Raw genomic sequence first — 16,479 nt, 5'->3', positions numbered from 1 at the left:
TAGAGTTGGAACAGAGCTTAGCACACTTTTCAGACTGGATAAAACATGCTCCAAGGAAGAATTAAGTCTGCCCCATGTTAAGAGTTGAATGTGTTTCATTTACTAAATACTCATTCATAAAAAGTAAGTAGGATTAAACTATCCATCACATATCTTGGCAATGTTGACATTTGATAGTACTCTATCTTTGAACAATTCTCCGTTTAAGGACAGCCTCTGGAGTTAGTAAAGGTCCCACCCAGCTTTCTGAAACAATTCATATCAGTGTCATTATTGACAATAACAAATGTGAGCACTTCACTAACAATGTGACGCACACTAAATGAATGAGTTAAAAAAATATTTAATACTTTGTGCTAATCACAGTGTTAAGTGTTAGGGATACAAAAACAAAAAACAGACAACTTGAAGGTGAGATTGGAACGACTTCCTAGTTTGATATATGGAGGGTTCTAGAATGTGGCTTAGCTAGAGCCTGTTGTTTCCTTTTGCCCATCCCCTTGTGTCACCCCCCTCTTCTCCCTGCCCCATGTATGTGTGTGTGTGTTTAACTATACATTTGGCTTAAACAGAAGTTGCCTTAGAAAAAGGAATGCATGTTTAAGGATCATTCATATTTCCATTTGGCTCAATTTGTTAAGACCTATAAAAGATTAGGAAATTTTCAAGTTATCTAATCTGATGGCAAACACTTTTAAGTTCTGATTTCTAAAGTACTAAGGAAGAAAGGCAGCTGTTATGGAAACTTTTTATGTTTTTTTTTTTTTTTTTTTTTTTTTTAGAATTTTTTCCTAAAAGAATAATAGTTTTTTTTTTCTTTTTCTTTTTTTTTTTAAGTGATCAAATAATGGCAAGGATCAGATACAAAAATTTTAGGAAAACCTCTCCAGATTGTTTTCAAATCGTTTCCAAGACACCTCCCTTTTCATCTATTCATGTCACAGATAAGAACCAGCTAAATTCAGCCAAGTGTGTTAATGGAAGTTTAGCTGGGAATGCTGTCTCGGAGGAACATTTTATACCCACTGCTGAAATAGCCTTCTCATTAGCCAAGAGAATTCTGAAAGCTTTCCATATCTGGAAAAAACCCCACGTTCTTTCTCTCTCTTTCTCTTCTCCCCCTGATCTTTTTGTATCTCTCTCTATGTCTCTCTGGGTCTGTCTCTTCCTGTGTTCTCCCTCTGTGTCTCTGTCTCTCTCTTCAGCACTTAGTGTCTGGAATACAGTGAGATCTTAACTATTTTTTTCATTCTTCTTATTCCTTCTTTTTTCCCTCCCTTTTTTCCCTCTCTTCTTCCTTTTCTTTCTCCCCTTTTCCCTGCCTCCTCTCCTCCCTCTCTCTTATTTTTCTCTCTCCCACCCTACTCCCCATTTTTTCGTAGATTCCCAAACAATGTAATCTTCGCCTGTACACTCTCAGAAACATCAAGGTCAGTCCCACATGCCTGTGTCTTTCATGCTTTTGTTTATGGGAAGGAGTTCAAAGGAGAGGGTGGAATGTCAGGCCTTTCTCAGATGATGTATTAACACTTTACACAAACCTTGGTTCAAGAGTTAGAAACGCCTCCTTTTCAACTAAACTCTCAAGACTGCTGGAAACAAAAGTTAATGGTGAGTCTCCTGTGACCTTATTCAGCACCAAAGCTTTCCTTGGACTTCAATGGGAGCTCCAGAAGGGGCTAATTGCTGCCTTGGAATTTCCTGCTGGTACCTCTACTGTTAGTTTTGATTTCTTCAATGATACTTAGAATGGTTACGGTTATCTTTTACCCAGTATAGTCCCAAGTTGCCTATGTGCAGAAAAAGGGGAGGGGACAGGAATAGCCTGAGTCATACAGGAGGTCCAGGTGACCTAAGTACTTTGGGGGATGAGAAGAACATGAAGGATATGCCAGAATTTTAGTATATTTGGTCAAACAGGTAGCTCAACAGGAAGGAATTGGGGTGTGGATTGGGTTAGGGAGTAACAGGAAACTGGGTGGAAATTTTGGGAAATGAGAATTGTCTTGCACCCATTATTTGGTGGGTGACAAACTGAGTCAGCAGGAAGGAAGTCCTAATGGGAAGTTACGGAATTTTTGTCACAGTTAAAAGGGACCTGAGGCCATCTAATACAACATCAATCAGAATCAGAATCTCAACGAGCACCCACTCGGTCTTTGAAGACTTCCAGAGAGGGGGAAGGCAATTTGTTCCACTTCTGGTCAGTTCTAATTGTGAGTATTCCAGCTGCCCTGCCTCAGTTTTCCTCTAGGAGTTCTACTCTTTGCTTTCTACTTCTGACTTTTAGAGCTGAGCAAATTTCTAACCCTTCCACTCACACAACAACTTGCCAAATTCTTAAGGCCAAATTGTCTTTTCTTCTCTGAATTCCTGAAGTCCTGATTTCCACATATCTGGACCACTCAAAACTCTAAGTAAGAGCCAATGGATTTGCCAGCTGCTGAGGTCTCTTCCAATTCTGAAACTTGCTTTGCTTTTCTCTAATCTCTCTCCCTTTCTCCCTTCCTTCTCCTTCTTCCATCCTTTTCCTGCTCCATTTCTCCCCTTCTTTCTCCCTTACTGACCCCCAATCTAATGATCCAATGAATCCGAAAAGTTGCATCTCTTCTGAAATGCACGGGAAGGTTTTTTCCAAACAGCTGCAAACTTCTCATTAATCTATTCAGATTAAAACTTTTGATCAGTCAAAGTCTACGATGATTCTCCACCTGTACTCTATCTGTGCTGTTACCAGGGATGAAGCCACACAACATATGCTATTCCTTCCTGGAACCTCAAAGAGTCAGCCCACTACCTACACTGACGACATCATGAAAATCCCTTGGTAAGTACAAAGAATAAAATTATTGGGATTCAGATGCTTGTTTCGAATACTTTCAGAAGTGTTTCAAATGATGACTATTTTGATATTTAATATTTTGAGAAGTTGGTAACTGTCATGTATATAATATGATGTATTAATTAAAATATACAATGATATAATTATTAATATATTAATGTGAGATATTATTATAGTTCATGATATTATATAACATTTAATTGACATTCATATATAACATAATAAATCAATAATAATTAATGATAATATATAGCATATTATAATGAACAATTATAATAATATGATATGCTAATTATCATAGTTAAATAAAATGTTGGTCCTATATATTAAATAATATATCAATTGGTTTATACTCAATAGGTTGATTATTATATATGGTACAACTCTATATACATTTCAACAATGAAAGGCAATGTGGGATAGTAACTACGGCTCTGGGCTTAAAGTCAAGAAAAGTTAGTTCAAATTCTGCTTCCAAGATTTATTCCATATGTGAGTCTGGGCAAGTCCCAACCTCTCAGTGGCCCACACAACTCTCTAAATTACTGATCTGCACAAGAGAAGGATTTCTTTACTGAGAGAGCAGCATTGTGGTGAAATCACAGATTGGAAGCAGCCAACTTCCTCAAAGTCATCCAGTCTGAGCTGAGCTGAAGGTGAGGGCTAAAACAATGGTTTGGGGAGGGGAGAAGCTCAGGACAGAGTAAAATCCTGTCTCAGACAGTATTCAAAGTGAGAGTCACAGTCACTCCTCCATAGTGACTTCTCTGCCATCCATACGTCATGGGGGCAGATAAGGGAAGCATCAAAGAACTAGAGAGCTATAATGTGCAGGGTCCTCAGAGGGCAGCTAATATAATATATTCATTCTCTCTCTCCCTCTCTCCCTCCTCCCTTCCTCCCTCCTCCTTCCTTCCACCCTCCCTTTCTCCCTCCTTCTCCTTCTCCCTCTCCCTTTTTTCCTCTCTCTGTCTCTCTCTCTCTATTTCTCTCTGTCTGTCTCTGTCTCTCTTTTTTACATATGAGGAAACTGGTGTTAAGAGAAATTGGGGGAGGCAGCTAGGTGGCGAAGTGGATAGAGCACCAGCCCTGAATTCAGGAGGACCCAAGGTCAAATCTGGTCTCAGACACTTAATACTTCCTAGCTGTGTGACCCTGGGCAAGTCACTTAACCCCAGCCTCAAGGGGGAAAAAAAAAAAAAGAGAGAAATTGGGTGACCTGCTCAAGGTCACAAAGGTAACAAGTGTCAGAACCAGGATTTGAACTAAGGTCCCTTTTACTCCAAAGATAATGAATACTTTTCGACTAATCCTCAAGACTGGACAACTTGACAGGACTCAAATCCATATGAAAGCAGACATGTTCAGGGATAATTCTGTCTTGTCTATTAGCTTCTCTGGAGATATAGGGCTATAAAAGACAGACACAGAAAGAGGAAACCAGATTTCTCCCAGGACTGAGCTATTATTTCCCTTTAGGCATTCTTGCACAGTTTAACCCTGGGGCTACCAGGGCCCCACTGAATAAATCATTGTGCTGTTGAGGTGTTCTCCTTGGGGTTCTGCCATTAATGACCCTGTAGCTGGCCAGAAATCAATTAGAGCAGGATGACAAGGCTGGTTCTGCTTCATTCACCTATATTTGGTCATCTCCATGGTATCAGAGGGAGAAGATCAACAGGGTCAGGGAGATGAACAGCAGCAAATTCAGCCTAATTCTGGAGTGAATCATCTCTAAGGTAGCTGCCACCCATTTCCTTGGGTCCTTCCAGTGCTGTTAGAATGCCAATTCTGGGCAAATTCTAGGTTCTGGGGGGTGGGAAGAGACACAAAGAATAAAATTTAATCATGGGCTCATGGGCCTAGAACTAGAAGGTCCTTGAAGGTCATCTAAACCATTCTTTTCTCCATTTTACAGATGAGGAAACTGAGGCTAAGGGAAGGGACTTGCCCAAACAGGTAGTAACATCAGACTCTAAAGTTGAGTAGAAGTAAAGACAAGAATAATGGGGGAGAACCTAAATCCTTAGCGCATACTCTGATTATATACATATATGCACATTATATGCATGCATACATATACATTATCTATACACATAATGTATACATAAACACATATACATTGTATACATATACATGCATATTGGTCCTTATATATAATCTATAACATATATTATATATGTATTTATGTTTGTATATATATTATATATATATATATATATACACACACAGATTTGTATATGCATATAATATATGTTATAGATGTATATATGAAAGGAGACAGCTAGGTGGTATAATGAATATAGTACTGGGCCTGGAGTCAAGAAGACCCAACTTCAAATCTAGCTTCAGACACATACTAGTTGTATAATACTGGCCAAGTCACTTGTCCTCTGCCTAATCCTCTGGAAAGGGAAATGGCTAACTATCCTAGTGTCTTTGCCAAGAAAACGCCATCTGGGGTCACGAAGCATCAGGAACGACGGAACAACAATCTATACGGAAATATACTATAGATTATGTGTATTTGCATAGAGTTGACTATTGTGATGAATTTGGGGAAGATTTCTGATTATTTTTTTCCCCTTTAAAATACACATTCAGAATTTCACTTTCAATATAGAAAATTCAAACGTCAACCTTGGCTGATGATCGATGAAGAGGGGGACTTGAATAAGTCATTTATAACTGACATTCATTCAACACTTTTTTTTTTTCATTCAACACTTTAAACACATTTTTTACCCTCACAACAACCTTGTGAAGTAGGGGCTTTTTGTAGATGAGAAAATTAAACCAAGATGATGTTCAGTGATTTGTTTATTGTCACAGGTACAACCAGTATGGAGCAGAATTTTATTCCAGGGCTTCCTGAATCCAAGCTCTCCACTATATAATTTTGCCTCTTATTCAGGAGGCAGAAAGACTTGAGAAGAAATCTTGCCTGGACCATATATTACTTCAGTTTCTGAAGGCTTTAACCACTAGACCAGTGGTCCTCAAACTTTTTAAATAGAGGGCTCAGACTGTTGGAGGGCCGGACTATGGTAAAACAAAAACTCACACTCTGTCTCTGCCCCTCAGCCCATCTGCCATAACCCGGCGGGCCGCATAAATGTCCTCAGCGGGCCGCATCTGGCCCGTGGGCTGTAGTTTGAGAACCCCTGCACTGGACAGTGCCACAATGGGTCTATTGTGAGAGAGAACTGTATATTTGGGACCCACATAGAATTATAAAGCAAGAGTGTCAGCCAGAGAAGGGACATCTTTTTAGTCCAATCCCTTCCTTTTTCAGATGGACCATAAAGGCAAGTGATTCTGGGAAAACAGGCAGAGTATTTGGGGGATCAAATAAACCCAAGACAGGTGGAGATACAATCTGCTCACAACATTCTCCTCTCACCAAGGAAAAGCAGGTGAGACCATTAACCTCATTCTCATACACCACAAAGGGGAAGGGGAATAAGCAAAGTGTATGTAATTTGACCTACACAACAACCCTGGGAGGTGGGTGCTGTTATTATCCTGTTACAGATGAGGAAACTGAGGCAAATAAATGAAAGTTAAGAAACTCCACTCAACTATCTGTGCCAAGAAAATCCCAAAAGGGGTCACGAAGAGTTGGAAACAACTAAAATGACTCAGCAGTAACAACAACCACAACCAAAATCACCCAGGATCACTCTTGGTAAGTGTCTGAGGCTGGATTTGAACTCAGAGTCTTCCTGGCTCTGAGTCAAGTATTCTACTGATGGCACTTTAATCCACCAAGTTTGAAAATTCTCTTTTTCTAGCTTCTCCCTTCAAGTTGCTCTCAATGCTCATTTTCACCTGATTCTCCCCCCCCCCCCCAAAAAAAAAAGGAGAGTGGTTGTCATGGGAGGGACAAGTCGGCTTTGGACAGACAAAGGACCCTGGTGTCTGGGATAAGGGAAAGCTGATGCTTCAGCAGACATGTTCTCTTAGCAGTTCAAAGGGAAGGGGGGGGCATCAAAGGGCCTTTGAGGTGGCAATTTCCGCAAAGGCTGGCAGCTGACAGGAAGGAATCACATGCCTTTCTCCACACTCTGGAGGGGTGGAAGGAGATGGAAGTTATCAGGAGGCTGATAACTGTCTCAAGCATGTCTGGAGAGGACATTAGCTCAGGAGAACATGATTTAAGCTGGAAGACACAAAGCCAGGCAGGGCACCATTGCCAAGGGGCCAAATTTCAGCCACAGTTCTAGAAGAAGACTAGTTTTATATCTGGATGTGGAGTCAGGAAGACTGGAGTTTGAAGCTTGTCTCAACTACTTTCTAAGGAGTGTAACCTTGGCAAGTCACTTAATCTGAGTCTCAGTTTCCTCATGTGTAAAGTGGGGATAATAAAAGCAACTACCATCCCAGAATTCTTGCGAGAATGCAATAAAATAACCCAAGTAAAATGTTTTACAATCTTAAACTATAACTTAAACTCTATAAATTCCAGTTGGTGGTTGTATTCTTTATTATTATTATTATTTTTTATTATTATTTTCTTCATTAATAAAAAGTATTTCTGGACAATTATTTAAACAACAAGCACTGCCAGACTGTTCTTCATGTTGGGAGTTTTCTATACCAATAAATCCACAGCTAATATTAATAAAGATAATAATGAGAAAAACTGTTATTATTATAATAATAAGATATATATATATATATCCATTAGAGACTGAAAACAACTCCAGAGAATGCAGGAGAAAATCAAAGCTGTATGTTTTTAGACTCTCACTTGTACATTTTACAGATGAGGAAACTGAGGGATCAATAAGGCTGGGTGATTTCCCCAAGAACATACATGTAATGGTGGGCAGAGCCAGAATTTGGATCCAGGTCCTGCAATATCAAACCCAGTAACATTCACCAGATCAAGAGGGAAGCGTCAGCAATCTAATTTCTACATCATTCCTGACTCTAATGAATTATTTCATGTAAAAAAGTATCACAAACAAGTGAGACTTGAAGAATCTCCTATTTGCTTCTGCAATAACAGAGCTAAGGCCCAAGAGCTGGCCTGCCCTCAAGGGTGTGATCACTGAGCTCACCACTCTGGCCACTTTTTCATTTCAGAGAAGCTCAGAAAGTGCCAAAGACAGGGCAAGAGGTAGAAAGCTTAGGATCTATGAGTTGAGAGTAGTCCAGATGATTCTTTGGGAGATCTGAGCAGAATTAACAGCAGTTCAGAATTCTAGTCAGTCCTTCCAGAATCACAGGATTGACAAGGAATCAGCTTCAGGATTCAAGTCTTTATCCTGACACTTTTCAAGATGGGCATATCATTTCATTTTGCCCTTCCTTCCTTCCTTCCTTCCTTCCTTCCTTCCTTCCTTCCTTCCTTCCTTCCTTCCTTCCTTCCTTCCTTCCTTCCTTCCTTCCTTCCTTCCTTCCTTCCTTCCTTCCTTCCTTCTCCTTTTCTCTTTTTTCCCTCCCTCTCTCATACTATAACATCATTGGGATAAATGTCAGATGGAAGAAGTAGAAATAGGAGTTGAAATATATAATGCAAAAGGAGAGAGACTGACAGAGACAGAGATAGTCAGAGAGACAAAGACAGAGAAGAAGGAGAGAAAGGGGGGGAGAGACAGAGATAGAGACAGGAAACAGAGACAGAGAAAGAAAGATAGGAGAGGGAGAGACAGAGATAGAGACAGAGTGAGGGATAGGGAGAAAGATAGGAGGAGAGACAAAATGAGGGAGGGAAGAAGAGAGAGAAATAGGAAGAGGAAGGAGAGAGACAGCAGAGAAACTGATTTTTTGGAAATCTCAAAATAAAAAAAAAAAAACACTGCAAATGCATTCTAAAATAGTTTACCACCTTACCCAAGAATTTCTCACAGGCCATTTTCTGAGTCCTTGTACAGGATGCCCAGGACCACAGTCCCTGCCCTCAGGCACCTTATACTGTGCTGGGGTTATAATGGATACTCTTTGCAGATACAAATTGTACAAAGTGAAGTTCACAGTCACATCCAAAGTCAGTTGAGTTTGTAGCTACAAAGTTTCGGGCCTGGGAGAGTTGGGATGGGAGCTCTGGAGAAGAGCTTTGAAGGAGGTTGGGGATGCTAAGGTCAAGCTGAGAAGGGAGGCTATTCCAAACTTAGAGAGCCCACCCAGGAGGAGGAGCTCCAGGGCCACGTGCTAGGAAGGAGGGAGGCTGGTTTGGCTGGAATGTTCATGAGTGGGCGCCACGCCAAGTACACATGGAGCACTTGGCTGGAACCGAGGGAAACTGGCCCAGTTGTGTTCTCCTCAGTATGGTGGGCTGGCTCCCTCACCTTTCTTTAAAGAAACAGTCTTAGATCCCAGAATGACTGTATCTACACTACAGAAATGCTCAGGAGGATTTTTCATGGCTCCTGTGAATCGTATAGAATTCAGTGGGAGCCTCTTGCTCTAGCTAACAGAGCCATTCTCCTTTCAGTCACACCATTGGGCAATCCTGCCACCAGCCAGTGTTTATCTTGAAAAGATAGAAAGGCAATTCATGGTGGGTAGCCTCTGTCCCGAGTGATTGATTAGTGCGCCTGTCTGCAAAAGGCCAAGGGTTTCCCTGCCTAAATTCACAAAACCTTTTAAGGTCACTGGAAACCAAATGAAGCATTAAACATATTTTGAATGGGCACTCCTGTGTAAATGCCATTACCTTTGACTCGCAACCAGTAAGCAAAACAGTAAATTCATCTGGAGGCATTTGGAAGACATCCAGGTTCTCAGAATATTTCTGGAGGATTTTTGAAAGCGGAGAAATGTTGGTGAACAAGTTCTCACCTGAGTAGAGTTTGATTATTAGATTTATCTCAAGTCAGAACTAAGAGGATCATAAGATGTTGAACTTGGATCTTGTTGAAAAGGATTTTATCTCATCCAAAGTGTTGTTATATCAAGGATGAAAATGATACTCATGAAGAAGGATCTTGTCCAAGATCTCAGAATTAGTTGATTGACCCATGGAAGCCCGGCCCAGTGAGAAGGGGGCTGGATTAAGAGGAAAAGGTCAGAATGAGAATACTGGGACTCTCCTCAAATGACCAAGAGAGGACAGGGATCTCAATTTCCTCATTCTTACAATGAAAGGCTTGGACTCGCATCAGGGCTTCTTGAATCATTTCCAATCATACTTCTTTTCATCTGGGAAATTTTTATATCACCTTGCACATATAGGTATATAAACCAAACACTTATTGATAATAAATTATAATTTCACAACCTCCACATTGAATTACAAGACCCTATATGAGGTTGCAATCCACAGTTTAAGAAACTGGTGATGAGATGATGTCTGAGAGGTCCTTCCAACTCTAAATCCCATTCTTGTGACTCTTTCCATTGCACCACACTGCCTCCAATCCTAATGATTGTGAGTGACCTTAAGTAGCCCTCAACATTTGGCTCAATGTATCTTGTCATTTACAGACAGCCTCTGTACTATCTTTGCATCTTAACATAAGCCATCAGTTATTTACTATTCTGATGCTAGAAAAGATAGAGTTGTTTCTGAGTCATTTGATTTTTGTTGGTGGCTGCTTTTTTTTTTTTTTTTAATTCCAAAAGCATTTGGAAAGTGAGCATGGCTTGGTAGGAATAATGCTGGATTTAATATAAGATGTTCCAGGCCTGTCTTTGACACTTCCCAGCTATGTAATTTGGGGCAACATCTCTGAATTTCAATATTCTCTTTAGCAAAATGGGGATTAAAATACTTTTTGTTATCTGGCTATTTTTGTGACTTTGGGAGATTGTTCTCTATAAAGTCAGCATCAGTCTCTTAATGGTCAGACCTGATAATCATTTCACAATTTTTGATCTTCTTGACCTTTCTTGACATTTGACCCTCTTGGATACTTATTTTTTAGGGTTCTTGGGATACTGTTGTCTTGGTTCTCTGATCACCCCTAAAGCTTTTTTGTTGACTCATCATCCATTTCTTATCCTTTAACTGTGGGGGCCCTCTGGGGCTCAGTCTTGAGCTTTCTCTTCTTTAGCAACCTCTATCTGTTCCCATGGGTTATATAATCCATGCAGATAAGCTAGCCAATCCCAGGCTTTCTCATGGGCTTGAAATGCTTACTGGGCATTTCAAGATGAATGTCTTTTATGAATTTCAAACTCAGCCCTTTCAGAAATGAAAATTTTCTCTCTTTTCAACTCTAAAGTGCTTCCTTATAGTTTTTTTCAATCTCTCAGGGTCACCCTTGGCATTATCCTCAACTCTTCCCTGTCCTCATTCCCCATCTTTAACCCATCAATTGCAAAGTATCACTCCCATTTCTACTTCCCCCTCTCTCCACTTTCACAGCCACTCAGCTCATTTTAGGACCTCACTACCTCCCACCCAGATTTTTGTAATGGCCATCTAACTGGTTTCTCTGCCTCTCTGCAACCACTTCATGCTGATTTCCCTAAAGCTTAGGTCTGCCCTGAGATTATTCTTCTATTCTGGAATAAATTCCACTAGCTATCTATTGCTTCTAGGGAAAAAAAAGAAAAAAAAAAAGGTAAAATAGAAACTCCTTTGTTTAAAGTCCTCTTTCACCTGGCCTTAATCTGACTGTTCCTTAATCCCCCTCCTGTGTATAATCCTGACACACTGGCCTTCTCTCTATTTCCCCCCCCCCCCCCCCCCCCCCCCCCCGCACACTCCACACATTTTCACTGGCCATTTTCAAGGCTTGGAATGATCTCACACAAGCCCTTTCTTTCTCCAAGCCCAATTAAGACAGTTTTTCCCCAATCTCTGAAACTGCTAACATTTCCCACCTTGCCCCAACTCCCACTAAATGATATTATATGTAAGAAGTTGTCATTCAACCATTGCAGATCTATCGGACTCTTCATTTTGGATTTCTTGGCAAAGATACTGCTATTTCCATTTCCACCTCCTTAAAATAGGGAAACTGAGGCAAACAGGGTGAACTAGCTTATTTAAGGTCACAAAACTAGCAAATGTCTGAGGCTGAATTTGAACTCAAGAGGATATCTTTCTTGGACTTTACTACTATGCCATCTAATTGCTCCTACATTTAAATACCTTGTGTATGTTTGCATTTATTATTATGCTGTATATATTTATACATACATGCCATTATTGTCTCCTTCACTCCTCAGAATGAAAGCTCCCTGAAAAGGGATTTTTGTTATTCTTTGCATTTATACCTAAAGTGTCCAAAATAAGACATGACACATGGTAAATATTCAATTAATTCTTATTGATTGGTCATTTCACAGCTGTGGACCTCAGTTTCCTCCTCTGTAATAAGAAGAGGTAAAATTCCAGGCTTGGGTGTCCCTTTCAGATCCATAGCTATGGTTTATGTTCTGAAAGATAATGTTTGCCAAATTTTATAGGTCACCAAGTCCCATCCCCTCATTTTACAGATAGAGAAACTGAGGCACAGAAAAAGGAAGTAACATCATAAATGGCAGTGGGGTTGAAAAAAATGTGAATTTAAGTCCTCTGCCTCCGTGTTCGAAGTGCCAACCACTACCCAATACTACCTCACTCCTTTCTATCAAATGAAGTTTGGATATTCCATGTAAAATGGAATTCATCATTGAAGCCAATGGCCCATCATCCAGGTTCCTGGGCTTATGATGATGGTCAGGATCCCAATGAGTTCCTTCCCCTAGTGATAGATTTTCCCTTTGAGTCTCAAGGCTATAACCAACCAGGAGAGTTTATGGCTTTTTTGACAGTGACCTTTGCCAGGAGAAACAATTGAGATTGATTTTCTTTCTTGTCCCAAGCGATGAATTACCTGAACCATGTGCCCTGGGCCCCTGTTCTAAAACTCTCTAATGTCTGACTCAGAAAAGCATCAGCAAATGTGACATTAGCTATTTTCCAATAGGTAACTGGCAAATGGAAAAGAGAGACTGAGGAGCAGAAATACTTCAGAAGACTTTTTTGAGACTTTATATAGAGAAAAAAGAATGTGCATGGCAACCCACATGAAGCAGCAGATCACTGCAGCCCCAAACTCCTCAGAAAGGTCATCCTTTGAAAACTTGAATGAATCAAATGGCTGCTACCAATTAAGTGCTCCCTGACCCCTGCCCTATAAACTGGAGAGGGAACAATTTTGAGTCTTCAACTATCTTGGGACATTTGCAACACAACGTTGAGACAAAGACCTCCTCTCGTCCAAGAGAGACGTACTGTCTGTCGTACTCAGCAACGTGACCTCTTGGAGTCCCAGTACCTACTCCACAGAGCCTGACACATAGTTACATAAGTGACCGTTATTATAATGTTTATTTTACAAGTAACATTGAAGCTTTAAGCACAGAAACATAAATCTATATCTTTAGAATGATCAAAAAACTTCCTAGTGACTGGCCAGCTTCAAGGGTCAGTGTTGTTTCCAGTGTGGTTCATGCTGATTACTAATCCTACATTGGCTCCTTACCAACCACCATGATTCAAATTGTCTTTTTTCCTTTTTTGCAAGGCAGTCGTGGTTAAGTGACTTGCCCAGGATCACACAGTGACTGTCAAGTATCTGAAGCTGAATTTGAACTCAGGCCAACTGTCTTAAGAGAAATCAGGAAATAATACAGAACACACCAATAGAATGAAAGAATCCCTATTATGACAGTGGTCCTGCTTCCTCTGCTTGGAGACCTCCATCAAGGGGGGATTTCCCCATGACCTTTCCAGGCAACTTTGTTCCAATGGTGAGGAAGATTACCCTGACAATAAGCCTAATGGAATTTGGTAGTACAGGGAGTGATGAGAAAGATGAATTTCAATTTCTTTGCTTTCATTTACATTATTACCTTTTAAAGAAACTTCTTAGTGGGAGACACAGAGAGATTAGATGTCTCGCCCCAAATTGCAAGAGGGAAGAAGAAGCAGTCTCATTGTGAAATTGGAGACTTCTCTATTGGAGTACCCAAAGTCCAATGTGAATAAAAATATTAATAATATGCCCCCTATGGAGGCAGGACTCCAAGGTAGATCTTCCTAGCACCATTTTAGCCACCAAAATCCAATGAGAATAAAAATATTAATAATATGCCCCTTCTGGAAACAGGACTCAAAAGTAGATCTTCTTAGCACCATTCTAGCCACCAAAGTCCAATGTAAATTTAAAAAAAATATTAATAATATGCCCCCTTTGGAGGCAGGACTCCAAGGTAGATCTTCCTAGCACCGTTCTAGCCACTGTGCCAGGATAATTAATTTAAAAATGATTTTTTTCTAGGCCATGATTTTTTGAGGAAACTAAATGCCAAAGAGAGTCAAGAGATTAGTTTATGAGACAGAGTCAAGAATCCAAGCTTGTCCTTGAGAGACAGTGTGGTATAATGGATAGAACTACCGCTCTAGTCAGAGGAATCATGTTTAGATCTGACTTCTCTGGACTGCAGGAGTTATTTTGTTTCTCCCTTTAAAACATGGGGTATGTGTATGTGGGGAGATCGCATCTTCTAAATTTATGATTCTATGACTAATAGAATTCAACATGGGACAAGACCTTAGAGGTCAACATCTCAACATACTCCTGAAAACCCTGGTCAATTATACTGACTTGAGGGTTTTTCTAAAGTTAAAAAAATATGATTAAAACACTTGGGAGAGATAGTGAGGCTGTCACACCCTCATAGAATAAGGAAACAACATCATCGGTTGAGAAAGGTCAGGAGCTGCTGGCCCATAGAGAGTGAGCTCCCACAGTGAGGGGCACTATAGGGAATCAGTTTTCACAGGGCTCATTCTGGAATGACCTAACTACCACACACATCCTCAGAGCTCGCCCTGACATCATAACTACCATCTGCCATCATCAAGTGGCCCAGGACATTCCCAAGTAACAAGAGGCCAGCCAAGAAGAAAGTGACGGCGTCCCTGAGAAAGACGAGCACGGCCCAGAAAGTCGCCAGTTGGCCAGGCAAGTATTTTTTGTTTTCTTTTTAAACTCAAGGAAAACAAACAGCACTGATTTTTTTCTTCCATACTCCCTCCAGTTTTCAAAAGCATCTGGACCTTGACCTGTTTGTTACGGATAAAGGAGAGTACTTTGTATACAGCCAAATATTTACTGGAAGCTGCTGGCAAGACTAAGAATGAGGGCTTGGTTGTCTCTGGGAAAAAAGGCAGCAAGAAGCTCCTCATTCCCCAAGGTATTTTATTTCTGAGGCTAAGAGTGGGGGATGGAGGGAAAGGAAAATATGTGTGTGGATGGAAGAGTGTTGGGAGGGAAAAAAAGATGGGAAGAAATAGTAAGGGCTTCGGATGTTTGGGCTGTGCCTGGAGGACTAGCTTTGTTTTATTAGAAAGCTACTGTGCAAATCAGAAATTAAAAACAGCATCCTAAAATTGTAGAGCCCTAACAAATGTATATCAAGGCAGGGAGGGAAAGAAAGAAAAGAAAAAAAGAGACAGACACACAGAGACAGTCAGAAGGATAGATGAGAGACAGAGAGTCAGAGGGACAAAAAGAGAGAGGAGATAAACAGAAAGAAATACAGAGAAAGAGAGAGAGAGAGAGGGAGAGAGAAGCAGGCAGAGACACAGAAACAAAGAAAACAGAAAGTAGTTGGGAGGGAGGAAGAGGAAGAGAGACACACACACACACAGAAACAGAGGGTGAAAGACAAACAGATGGACAGAGACACAAAGATTTAAGAAAGAAAATAGAAAGCAGTGGGAAGGAGGGAGAAAGAGAAAGAGGGACAAAGATGCACACAGAGAAAGAGAGACAAAAGAAAGAAACAGAGAGAAAAACAAATAGAGAAACAGGCAGAGACACAGAAACAAAGAAAACAGAAAGAGTTGGAGGAATAAAGAGGAAGGGACAGACAGAGACTAACAGAAACAGAGGGAAAAATAAAGACAGATGGATAGAGACACAAAGATAAGAAAAAAAAACCAGAAAGCAATGGGAAAGAAGGAGAGAGAGGACAGGGAAAGAGACAGAGACAGAGACAGAGGAACAGAGAGAAGGAAGGAAAGAGGGAAGAGAGAAATAGATGGAGACAGAGAAGGGCAGAGAGAGAGAGAGAGAGAGAGAGAGAGAGAGAGAGAGAGAGAGAGAGAGAGAGAGAGAGAGAGAGAGAGAGAGAGAGGGAAACAGAGAGACAGAGAGAGAGACAGAGAGAGAGAGAGAGAGAGAGAGAGAGAGAGAGAGAGAGAGAGAGAGAGAGAGAGAGAGAGAGAGAGAGAGAGAGAGAGGGAGAGAGAGGGAGGGAGAGAGAGAGAGAGGGAAACAGAGAGAGAGAGAGTACCTGGAGAAAATGTAGCTGCAGAAAAAACACACTCTTCACATAGGGTTTCTTTCCAAGGACTGAAGTGAGTTGCCCTTCAAGCCAGAAGAAATGGCTTTAAGTCCTACCTCTGATCTCAGGCAAGACCCTTCAGCTCCTGTGCTCTAGACAGCTCATTAAGACAATTGTGCTGCAGCACAAGTCCTTTCCTTGCTAGGAGGAATCGCTCTCCTTTTTCCTGTCCTCCAACAAGACAATTTAGGGATACAGCACCTGGATTTCCAAATGGTTTCTGGGATGTGCAGGAGGGAGGGGGTGTCCTAGAATATAGGAAGTTAGGGACTCTCTTCAATTAGCCAAACGAGCAGGGACATGGGAGGGCTTTTGCGTGAAACTGTCAGCTTAGTTAG

General features: G+C 40.8%; 1 protein-coding gene and 1 long non-coding RNA gene across 11 annotated transcripts in view; one reads left to right on the top strand and one right to left on the bottom strand.

The window, feature by feature from the left end:
* Positions 1–16,479, bottom strand: part of ADAMTS9 (ADAM metallopeptidase with thrombospondin type 1 motif 9) — a 183,595-nt gene that overhangs the window by 49,680 nt on the left and 117,436 nt on the right. The window lies entirely within an intron of this gene.
* The window catches only part of LOC141551935 (uncharacterized), a 33,353-nt gene that overhangs the window by 11,971 nt on the left and 4,903 nt on the right, over positions 1–16,479 (top strand). The window contains exons 1-7 of one of the 8 annotated variants that reach the window (XR_012485010.1): positions 1,520–1,611; positions 2,088–2,216; positions 2,670–2,827; positions 6,138–6,258; positions 12,712–13,537; positions 14,614–14,754; positions 14,831–14,986. This is a non-coding gene — a long non-coding RNA (uncharacterized LOC141551935). Of the gene's footprint in view, positions 1–1,519; positions 1,719–1,767; positions 1,921–2,087; positions 2,217–2,669; positions 2,828–6,137; positions 6,259–12,711; positions 14,755–14,830; positions 14,987–16,479 lie in introns of those variants that run through there. The other 7 variants (XR_012485011.1, XR_012485005.1, XR_012485006.1 and 4 more) reach the window with 7 other exon arrangements.

The sequence above is a fragment of the Sminthopsis crassicaudata genome, chromosome 1 (genome assembly GCF_048593235.1).
Source record: "Sminthopsis crassicaudata isolate SCR6 chromosome 1, ASM4859323v1, whole genome shotgun sequence".
NCBI classification, from domain to species: Eukaryota; Metazoa; Chordata; class Mammalia; order Dasyuromorphia; family Dasyuridae; genus Sminthopsis; species Sminthopsis crassicaudata.
The sequence above is the reverse complement of the archived record's forward strand: the minus strand, read 5'-3'. Positions and strand labels throughout refer to the sequence as shown.